Below are 9,350 nucleotides of genomic sequence, written 5' to 3'. Positions count from 1 at the left end.
GAGGGGAGGGGGGAAGTGAGGGTTGATTGTGTAGTGGAGAGGAGGGAGAGTATATCCCAGGGGTGGGGAACCCTCTAGGTCCTCAAGTGCAGCCCTTTGACTGAAGCCAAACTTATTACTCACCTCTGGTATAGCACATAGGTCTAGGGCAGGATATGCCCTAGGCAGAAGTGGGCTTCAGGGCTCCTGTGCCCCCCTCTCTTTACCCTCCTACCTTAAGGTCCTCTCGCTCCCCTAGTGCTTCCCCTCTAACCTCTCTAGCTCAGCTTCTCTGCTGAGATAAAAGGTCAAAAAGAAATAGTTCCTACCCTCAAGGAGTTTGCATTCTGTTTTCTGAGTATCATATGAACAGAAGCCTACCAGGAAGGAATGTGGCAAAGGGTAAGAACTTCCCATGCTACTGAAGTGTGCCCTGTAGTTGCCCCTATGTCTTGGCTGAGAGGACAGACCAACTTTTTCATATGATTATGAATTTAGGCCCAAAATAGATTTTGGTGGTAAGTTGGGGGCAAACAGAGGGATTGGAACCCAGGTTTACCAATCTGGCCTTCTTTCTGCTGTACCACACTGATTTGGGGGGCTACTTGTTTTATAGACCACCTGTACCTCTGATACCTGGTAGCTGGAGCTCCTGACTCGTCAGTGGGTATGATGTAGTGTGGAGAAGACATCATATCTTCAATCTTGAGCTGCAAATATCAATAGACCCAGAACTGGAAGGTCAGGATTTGAGGCCTACCATGGACCCTTCCTAGCCATTTCTTAGCCATGTCAGCTGGAGCAAATTCCTTCACTTCACTGAACCTCAGTTTTCTCAGATGGAAAATGGGGACAGCAGTATCATAGGATTGTCAGAGGCAAACACTTTGTTAATTTTCAAATACTTTGGGGATGGGAGCAGGTTGTTTTAGAACTAGCCACCTGAGTGGCCACTGATCTACTCTGTCTCTTACTGCTGAGGCTGAGGGACCATGAGTGCTGGAGCCAGGAAGGAGGAGCACCCAGGCCAGGCAGCGGGCAAGTGGGCCCTTGTATGTGTGGGTACTACTAGCCTGGTTGCCCTGTGCTCTCCTTTATTGTAGTATCCTGACACCATCAGTTTTGAGCTGGAGAGGACCTGAGATGTCGTCCAGTCTAGAGCCATCATTTTACAGATGATGAGGAAACCGAGGCCCAAGAAATGAAATACTTGACCATTCACAGAGCCAGTGAGTGGCATAACCACCATTTGAACTCAGGGCTTTCAACTTCAAATTCTGTATTGCTCTGCCCCTCCTGCATTTTTTGTGACAAATATGTGCATCTGCAGGATTAGGAGAGGTTGCAAATAGGCTTACTCTAGAACAGTTTGGGAATGCTGAGACCTCAAGCTAGAAATCCTATTCTGAGAAGCATACAGGTCCCTGGCAAGGGAGGAAACCTGGCCTCAGATCCTGGCTCTGACACAGCTGTTTTCTGGTCCTCAGTTTCTTCATCTGTAAAATGGAGATAATGATACTTGAAGTCTTTACTTCATGGGGTTCCTGTGAGGGAAATGCTTTGTGCACTTTATGTCTGTGCTAATGTTCCTCCTTCCCCCAAGCAGTGAGTTGGATTTCGCTGTTATCTCCTTATTCCTGCAGTCTCATTGGTGCAAAATACCTCTATCTGGCTCTGGTAGGCATCTGTGCAGTATGATCTGAAGGGCACTGAAAAGACCCCTCTGATCAAAAGTTCTTCCCTCAGTAGCCTGCCACCATGCCTGGAATGTCTTCTCACAAACAGCTCTTACTCATTTGACTTTTAAGACTTGGCATTATCTGAGGTTGGGGGATGGGGGCGGGATGTGGATCGTATTCACTAGCTAACACACTGGCAAAGGGTAGTGAATGTGGGGGTGGAAGGAAGAGATTGGGAGGATGTGGTGGTTGCGGTTTAGATCCAGAAAGGACTCCCCAACTAGGGGAGAGGGTCCTGAGGGGGGCAAGAGAGAGTCATTGAAAGAAGGGGGCAGGAAGTGTCCCTGGCTGACTTGGCCTGCTCCACAGTCCAGGGCTGGGAGGGGGCTCCTGCATGTGGGTTCATTTTATTAGGAAAGTATCTCCAGGAGAGTTAGGAGACTTAATTAGTGGTTGCCAACTGCTTCGCAATGATAATGTCATGTGGACATGGATAATAATCAGAGCATAGAGATACAGGGACTCAAATGAGCCAGACCTGTGGAAGTACTACTTCTTGGAGATGTGGGCCTAGACCATTTCTGAAGTGGTTTTAACCCAGGATAAGAAGCTGATACCTCAGCTGGTTCCTGAGCGCATTGGCTAGCTGGCAGGAGAGGTGCTTGGAAGGCAGATTCGCTGGCCTGAATGCCTCACAAATTGTCTGGCTTCAGTATTGACACTTCTGACAACAGGTATATGGTGGGTCATACTCAGCCAATCACAATATGCCTCCCCTCCCCCCAGTCACAAGCATGTCTTCTGGGTCCATCGAGGAATAATTCTGTTTCTCTATGTGGGCAGTTTTTTTTTTTTTTTTTATTATTAAATTTATTTATTTAACTTTTAACATTCATTTTCACAAAATTTTGGGTTACAAATTTTCTCCCCTTTTATCCCCTCCCCCCCCAAACACCAAGCATTCTAATTGCCCCTATGACCAATCTGCTCTCTCTTCTATCATCCCTCTCTGCCCTTGTCTCCATCTTCTCTTTTGTCCTGTAGGGGCAGATAGCTTTCTATACCCCTTTACCTGTTTTTCTTATTTCCTAGTGGCAAGAACATTACTCGACAGTTGATCCTAACACTTTGAGTTCCAACTTCTCTTCCTCCCTCCCTCCCCACCCCTTCCCTTTGGAAGGCAAGCAATTCAATATAGGCCATATCTGTGTAGTTTTGCAAATGACTTCCATAATAGTTGTGTTGTATAGGACTAACTATATTTCCCTCCATCCTATCCTGTCCCCCATTACTTCTATTCTCTTTTGATCCTATCCCTCCCCATGAGTGTCGACCTCGAATTGCACTCTCCTCCTCATGCCCTGCCTTCTATCATCCCCCCCACCCTGCTTGTCCCCTTATCCCCCACTTTCCTGTATTGTGAGATAGGTTTTCCTACCAAAATGAGTGTGCACTTTATTCTTTTCTTTAGTGGAATGTGATGAGAGTAGACTTCATGTTTTTCTCTCACCTCCCCTCTTTATCCCTCCACTAATGAGTCTTTTGATTGCCTCTTTTATGAGAGATAATTTGCCCCATTCAATTTCTCCCTTTCTCTTCCCAATATATTTCTCTCTCACTGCTTGATTTCATTTTGTTTTAAAGATATGATCCCAACCTATTCAATTCACTCTGTGCACTCTGTCTCTATGTATGTGAGCGTGTGTGCATGTGTAATCCCACCCAGTACCCAGATACTGAAATGTTTCAAGAGTTACAAATATTGTCTTTCTATGTAGGAATGTAAACAGTTCAGCTTTAGTAAGTCCCTTATGACTTCACTTTGCTGTTCACCTTTTCATGGTTCTCTTCATTCTTGTGTTTGAAAGTCAAATTTTCTTTTCAGCTCTGGTCTTTTCATCAAGAATACTTGAAAATCCTCTATTTCATTGAAAGACCATTTTTTCCCCTGAAGTATTATAGTCAGTTTTGCTGGGTAGGTGATTCTTGGTTTTAATCCTAGTTCCTTTGACTTCTGGAATATACTGTTCCATGCCCTTCGATCCCTTAATGTAGAGGCTGCTAGATCTTGTGTTATCCTGATTGTATTTCCACAATACTTGAATTGTTTCTTTCTAGCTGCCTGCAGTATTTTCTCCTTGACCTGGGAACTCTGGAATTTGGCCACAATGTTCCTAGGAGTTTCTCTTTTTGGATCTCTTTCAGGCGGTGTTCTGTGGATTCCTTGAATATTTATTTTGCCCTCTGGTTCTAGAATCTCAGGGCAGTTTTCCTTGATAATTTCATGAAGGATGATGTCTAGGCTCTTCTTTTGATCATGGCTTTCAGGTAGTCCCATAATTTTTAAATTGTCTCTCCTGGATCTATTTTCCAGGTCTGTTGTTTTTCCAATGAGATATTTCACATTATCTTCCATTTTTCCATTCTTCTCTCTTTGTTCTGTGATTTCTTGGTTTTGCATAAAGTCATTAGCCTCCATCTGTGCCATTCTAATTTTGAAAGAACTATTTTCTTCAGTGAGCTTTTGAATCTCCTTTTCCATTTGGCTAATTCTGCTTTTGAAAGCATTCTTCTCCTCATTGGCTTTTTGAACCTCTTTTGCCAATTGAGTTAGGCTAGTTTTTAAGGTGTTAATTTCTTCAACATTTTTTTGGGTCTCCCTTAGGAGGGAGCTGATCTGCTGTTCATGCTTTGACTTCATGTCTCTCATTTCTCTTCCCAGCTTTTCCTCCACCTCTCTAACTTGATTTTCAAAATTCTTTTTGAGCTCTTCCATGGCCTGAGCCCATTGGGTGGGCTGGGACACAGAAGCCTTGATTTCTGTGTCTTTGCCTGATGGTAAGCATTGTTCTTCCTCATCAGAAAGGAAGGGAGGAAATGCCTGTTCGCCAAGAAAGTAACCTTCTATAGTCTTATTTCTTTTCCCTTTTCTGGGCATTTTCCCAGCCAGTGACTTGACCTCTGAATATTTTCCTCACACCCACCTCACCTCCTGATCCTCCCAGCCCGTGTTTGTGGTCTGAGATTCAAATGCTGCTTCCAGCCTCAGGGCTTTTGGCGGGGGCAGGGCTGCTATTCAGTATGAGATTATGATCTGGTGCTGAGATCGGGGCAGGGCCACCTCTCAGGCTCAGTTCCCTCAGGGGGTTTATGCGCAGACCTTCCGCAATGGATTCAAGCTCCCGCCCGCTTGGGGAGCCCCTGTCTGCAGCCGCCTCTCAGCTTCTACCTCCCGGGGGGGGGGCCTGAATTATGGGGGCACCCCACTCCCCTCTCGACCCGCCAAAGAGACTCTCTCACCCACCCCTGTCACCTGTGGGTGGAGGGACTTGTGCGGCCGCTGGAGATCCAGTCCCTGAAGCCTGCTTGGATCTGTTTCTCTCGGTGCCACAGCCGTGGCCGCAGCAGGTCTGGGCTGGGCTTTGTGTCTGCAGCGCGACGGACCTTTTGCGAGAGGTTTGCAGATCCCTCTGTGGGTGGAGGGACCCGCGTGGCCGCTGGAGATCCTGTCTGTGAAGCCTGCTCGGATCTTTTCCTCTCGGTGCCGCGGCCGCGGCAGGGCTGCACTCAGCTCCCAGTCCCGGCGCCCAGTCCGCAGTGCGAAGGACCCCCCGCGAGAGGTTTGCAGGTCTCTCTGGAACAGAAATCTCCCTCGCTCCAATGTTCTGTGGCCTCTGGGTGCGGAATTCGCCGTGAGTTACTTCCCTGTAGCCATTCTATGGGTTGTGGCTATGTGGGCAGTTTTGCAAAGGCAGCTTATTTTTTGTCTCTGATGAGCTGATCTGGACAACAGGGGAATGGGTGGGTTGATTTATTTCAGGTACAACCTGATGAGCACATGTCTTGATGACAGCCAATTCTATCCCTTTGGTAGATACTTTGCTCTTCTTGTTAAGGTAGGCCCTTCTCAGGTGGGCTGGAGCCCTACACATGTCTTTGCCTACACATATGTTCCCTACACATATGTCTTTGCCACTTGTTTCCCTTTGTGTGCCCACTTTTCCACTGTAGCTGGGTGTGTTGGTGGGAGAGTATGGAAGGTGTATGAGGGAAATGTTTTGTAGCTACTTTTTTAAAATGTAATCATACTAAATGCCTTTGCTTTGAACTGATTTAGTCTTTTGGTTAATCATTCAAGGTAAACACACCAGTGGAAACTCATAAGCTATGTTTTCAGGGGAGGCAGATCTCCAGGGTACATTGAATCTGGGCTAGCCATTCCTTGGAGGACCCAACCTCTACACTCCTGATATGATAATCAGTAGCTCCTTGGGGTGGAGTGAATGCTGGACACAGACATTCAGGTCCATTCTAAGACGTGACACAGATGCTCACAAAGCTCTGGGTCTGTTTTGTTCTCTCTAAAAAGGAGTTGGATTGGGAGACCTTGTAAGATCCCTTTCAGGTTTCAGTGTCTGATTCTATGAACTCATGAGTCAATGGATATGGGCCATATATATCATATAAGAACCGTATCTTACCTCAAGTCAACATTAAAAAAGTATGTAGTATAGTAGAAAGAGCCCTCAGTGTATAGGTGGGTGTCCTGCTACTTATTAGCTGTGTGTCTTCTCTGGACCTTAACTTCCTCTCCTCCGAAAAGCAGAGGTGGAGGTGGTGGGGATGGAATTCAAACAAATTTCTGGAATCTCTTCCAACTCTAAATCTCAGATAACTCGGTCTTACAGAGGCCTAGAGATGTCATTGCCTTTATTATCTTCCATATGTATCTTCTATGGTGTTTTGTGTTTGCTTTTGAAAGATCAGGACCATGTAGTTGGTCAAGTCCTGGAAAGGAGGCACCTTTTGCTATTGGGGCCCCTGTCTTTGCAGAGAGAATTAACTCAGCTAGAGTTGTTATTTCCTGAAAGCAAGGGAAGCAGGTCAATCACCAGCATTTATAAAGTACCTACTGTGTGCTAGATTCTGTGCTAGGTAGTGGGGCCATAAATATTACTGAAGGGAAATAGTTCCCGTCCTCAGGGAACTTAGCATCTCTTGGAGCAGCAGCATTATTCTGATAAGTAAGTAACAGACAAGTTAATAAATACAAAGCAAATTTTGGGAACAAAGCACTACAAACTGGGGAGATCAGAAGCTGGCATCAGTTAAGTCTTCAAGGAAGCTAGGGCTTCAAAGAGGCAGAGGGGATGAAGGAATACACTCCAGGTATGGGGCACAGAGATGGCAGGGGGAATCAACCTGTTGAATCTCCCATAACCACAAATTGGGGCAGAGATGGAAAGGGAGCCCTCTGTGGACCTCCCAGCTTGCCCCAGACCGAGATCATCAAGTTGGCCACCCCAGCCTTAGGAGTACTGTTCCGGAAATGGCCCAGGACAGGGCCCAACTCCTGGCAACCAGCCAACATATGGTAGGTGAACACTTGTCTGACCTCGGCCTAAAGATTAAGCGTGAGCCTTCAGCATCTGTGGCCTTTCCTCTCTCTCCAGAAGAGATCTATTAGTATGTGCTAAAGGATAATGCAGGATTCCTTGGCAGATTTCTCTTCTTATAAAGCCAGTCCTAAAGCAGGTGGGTCAGGCTGGGAGGGCATCTCTTTGTTTGCCCTGTTGCCTGGCATAATGTGATTAAATAGACTCCTCATTAACTAAGATGAAAATGTTTCCAAACACATGAAGCATTCGTAGTCGGGAGCTAACTCAATATTGAATCTCATCGCGCAGGTGGCGATACGGGGCAGTGCAAACAATCGCCTGGGATTTTTCCTTTTCACCTACCAGCCCTGAGCTTGGAAAGGAGCTGATTTCCTCCACAGGGGCAAATCGTTGGAGGCTTGTGAAAGCTGCCACATAGACGGAAACCTGCTTTTCCTGCTGCTTCAACGTAGAGAAAATGCCTTTTTAAGCCTGGATTTCTCTCCTGGCCTTTTGTCTTCCCTTTGTTCCTCTGGCCTATCCTCTTAACTTGGTACTCTTTGGTGGTTATCTCCTTTACTGCCAGCTCTTCCCTCCCCCTCAGTTCGGTGGCTGTTCATTTTTGGTTTTGTACCTTTGTGGGATATTTATTTGATTATCTGATTCCACTTGAGTTCATTGGCTTTTCCGCCATCATCTTTCCCAGACTTCAGAGAATTGGGGCAGCTCAGGGCTCACTCCCCCTTTCCCCTTTCCCTCTGCCGTTCTCACTTTGCTGGCCGCCTGACTGAGCTGATTCGTCTACTCTGATAGCTTCAAAGGCCTATGTATTTGATGCACAGTGCTAGAAAATATGGAAGGAAGGGAAATATTCTCCTAGTTTTTGTTTCATATTTAAGACACTGTACTATTTGGTATTAGCCAAAAATGCTAGGAAAGCATTAAAGCTGCTTGTTTTCTTTCTGAAACCCTTTCAGAAGAGGCAATTAAGCTGTGTGTGCGTGTGTGTGTGTGCGTGTGTGTGTGTGCGCATGTGTGTGTGTGTGTGTGTGTTTAATATTCTTCTTATGGAAACACACCAATTAGGAGAATTCAAGGATTCCCTAAGGAACAGTTACCTCAAAAGTCATCTGACCTCTTCTTGACATTCCCTTCAGCTCATCATGTAAAATATTCCACACCCACAATAGCCTTCCAATTTTGGGTTTTGAGAGAATTTTTATATTCATCACAAAATGAAATATGTGCTCTTTTGTTGGATATTGTATTTTAGGAAATCTGGCTGCAGTCCAGCGTGCTGCCAAGGAATGACTGAGTCAGTTTCTGTGCTCCTCCCCTTCTGTGCCATCCTGCTGAGCTGTGTGGCAATGCCACAAGAAGGCCTTCCTATTTCTCCCCCGAGGTAGTAGGCTTCCTGGGTGTAGGAGGTGGGGAAGTGGAGGGAGTGGCCATTTGGGAAAAATGATCAATGGAGGGTTCAGAAACTCTTTAGACTGTAAAACAACACAGACCCATGGACAAATTCAGCTTATCTTTGAGCATTTCCAAAGTTCCACCTTCCTGGGGCAATCAGAATGACCCAGTCACCTTGTCCTCACCTGCCACATTTAGAAATGACAATCCCAGCCTTTCCTAGCTATATCTCCCTCTCCCCACCTCCACAGTGACATCACCTAATGTATTCATATTAGCTTCCTTCAAAGCATAGTTTAAGTGCTTCCTCCTACAGGAAGCCCTTCTTGGCTCCCCCTAGGTATCAGTCTCTCCTTTTTAAAAAAAAAAAGTTTATTTTTTAACATTAATTAAAAAAAATTTGAGTTCCAAATTTTCTCCCTCCCTCCAGCTCCTCATTCACCCATTGAGAAGTCAAACAATGTGATACCAATTATTTAGGTAAAGTCATGCAAAAGACATTTCCATATTAGCCATGTTGCAAAAAGTGCAAGAAAAATAAAGCAAAAAATATGCTTCAGTCTGCACTCAGGGTTTATTAGTTCTCTCTCTCTCTGGAGGTGGATAGCATTTTTTTTATCCTGTCACTCTCCCCTTCTTGAAATGGCAGTATATGACTTTTGTACCACTGTTGGTTATTGTTATGGAGTGTAGAGTTGGTTGGCCAGTACTTGATCCTTTCTGTTTTTTCCTCCATAGCTGAATCTCTTGTGGGCCTTGCCTTTGTCTTCCCTGATAGGCCATTTAAGATGTAGTTTTTTCTTAGGCTGTCACCTTTTCTTCACTACCCCGGTTCTCTCTGGGGATTTGTTTAGTCATACCCTGTTAGAACATTTAGCTTACCTTTTTAGCCTACAGGCTT

The sequence above is a fragment of the Notamacropus eugenii genome, chromosome X, assembly GCF_028372415.1.
Source record: "Notamacropus eugenii isolate mMacEug1 chromosome X, mMacEug1.pri_v2, whole genome shotgun sequence".
NCBI lineage: Eukaryota > Metazoa > Chordata > Mammalia > Diprotodontia > Macropodidae > Notamacropus > Notamacropus eugenii.
The sequence above is the reverse complement of the archived record's forward strand: the minus strand, read 5'-3'. Positions refer to the sequence as shown.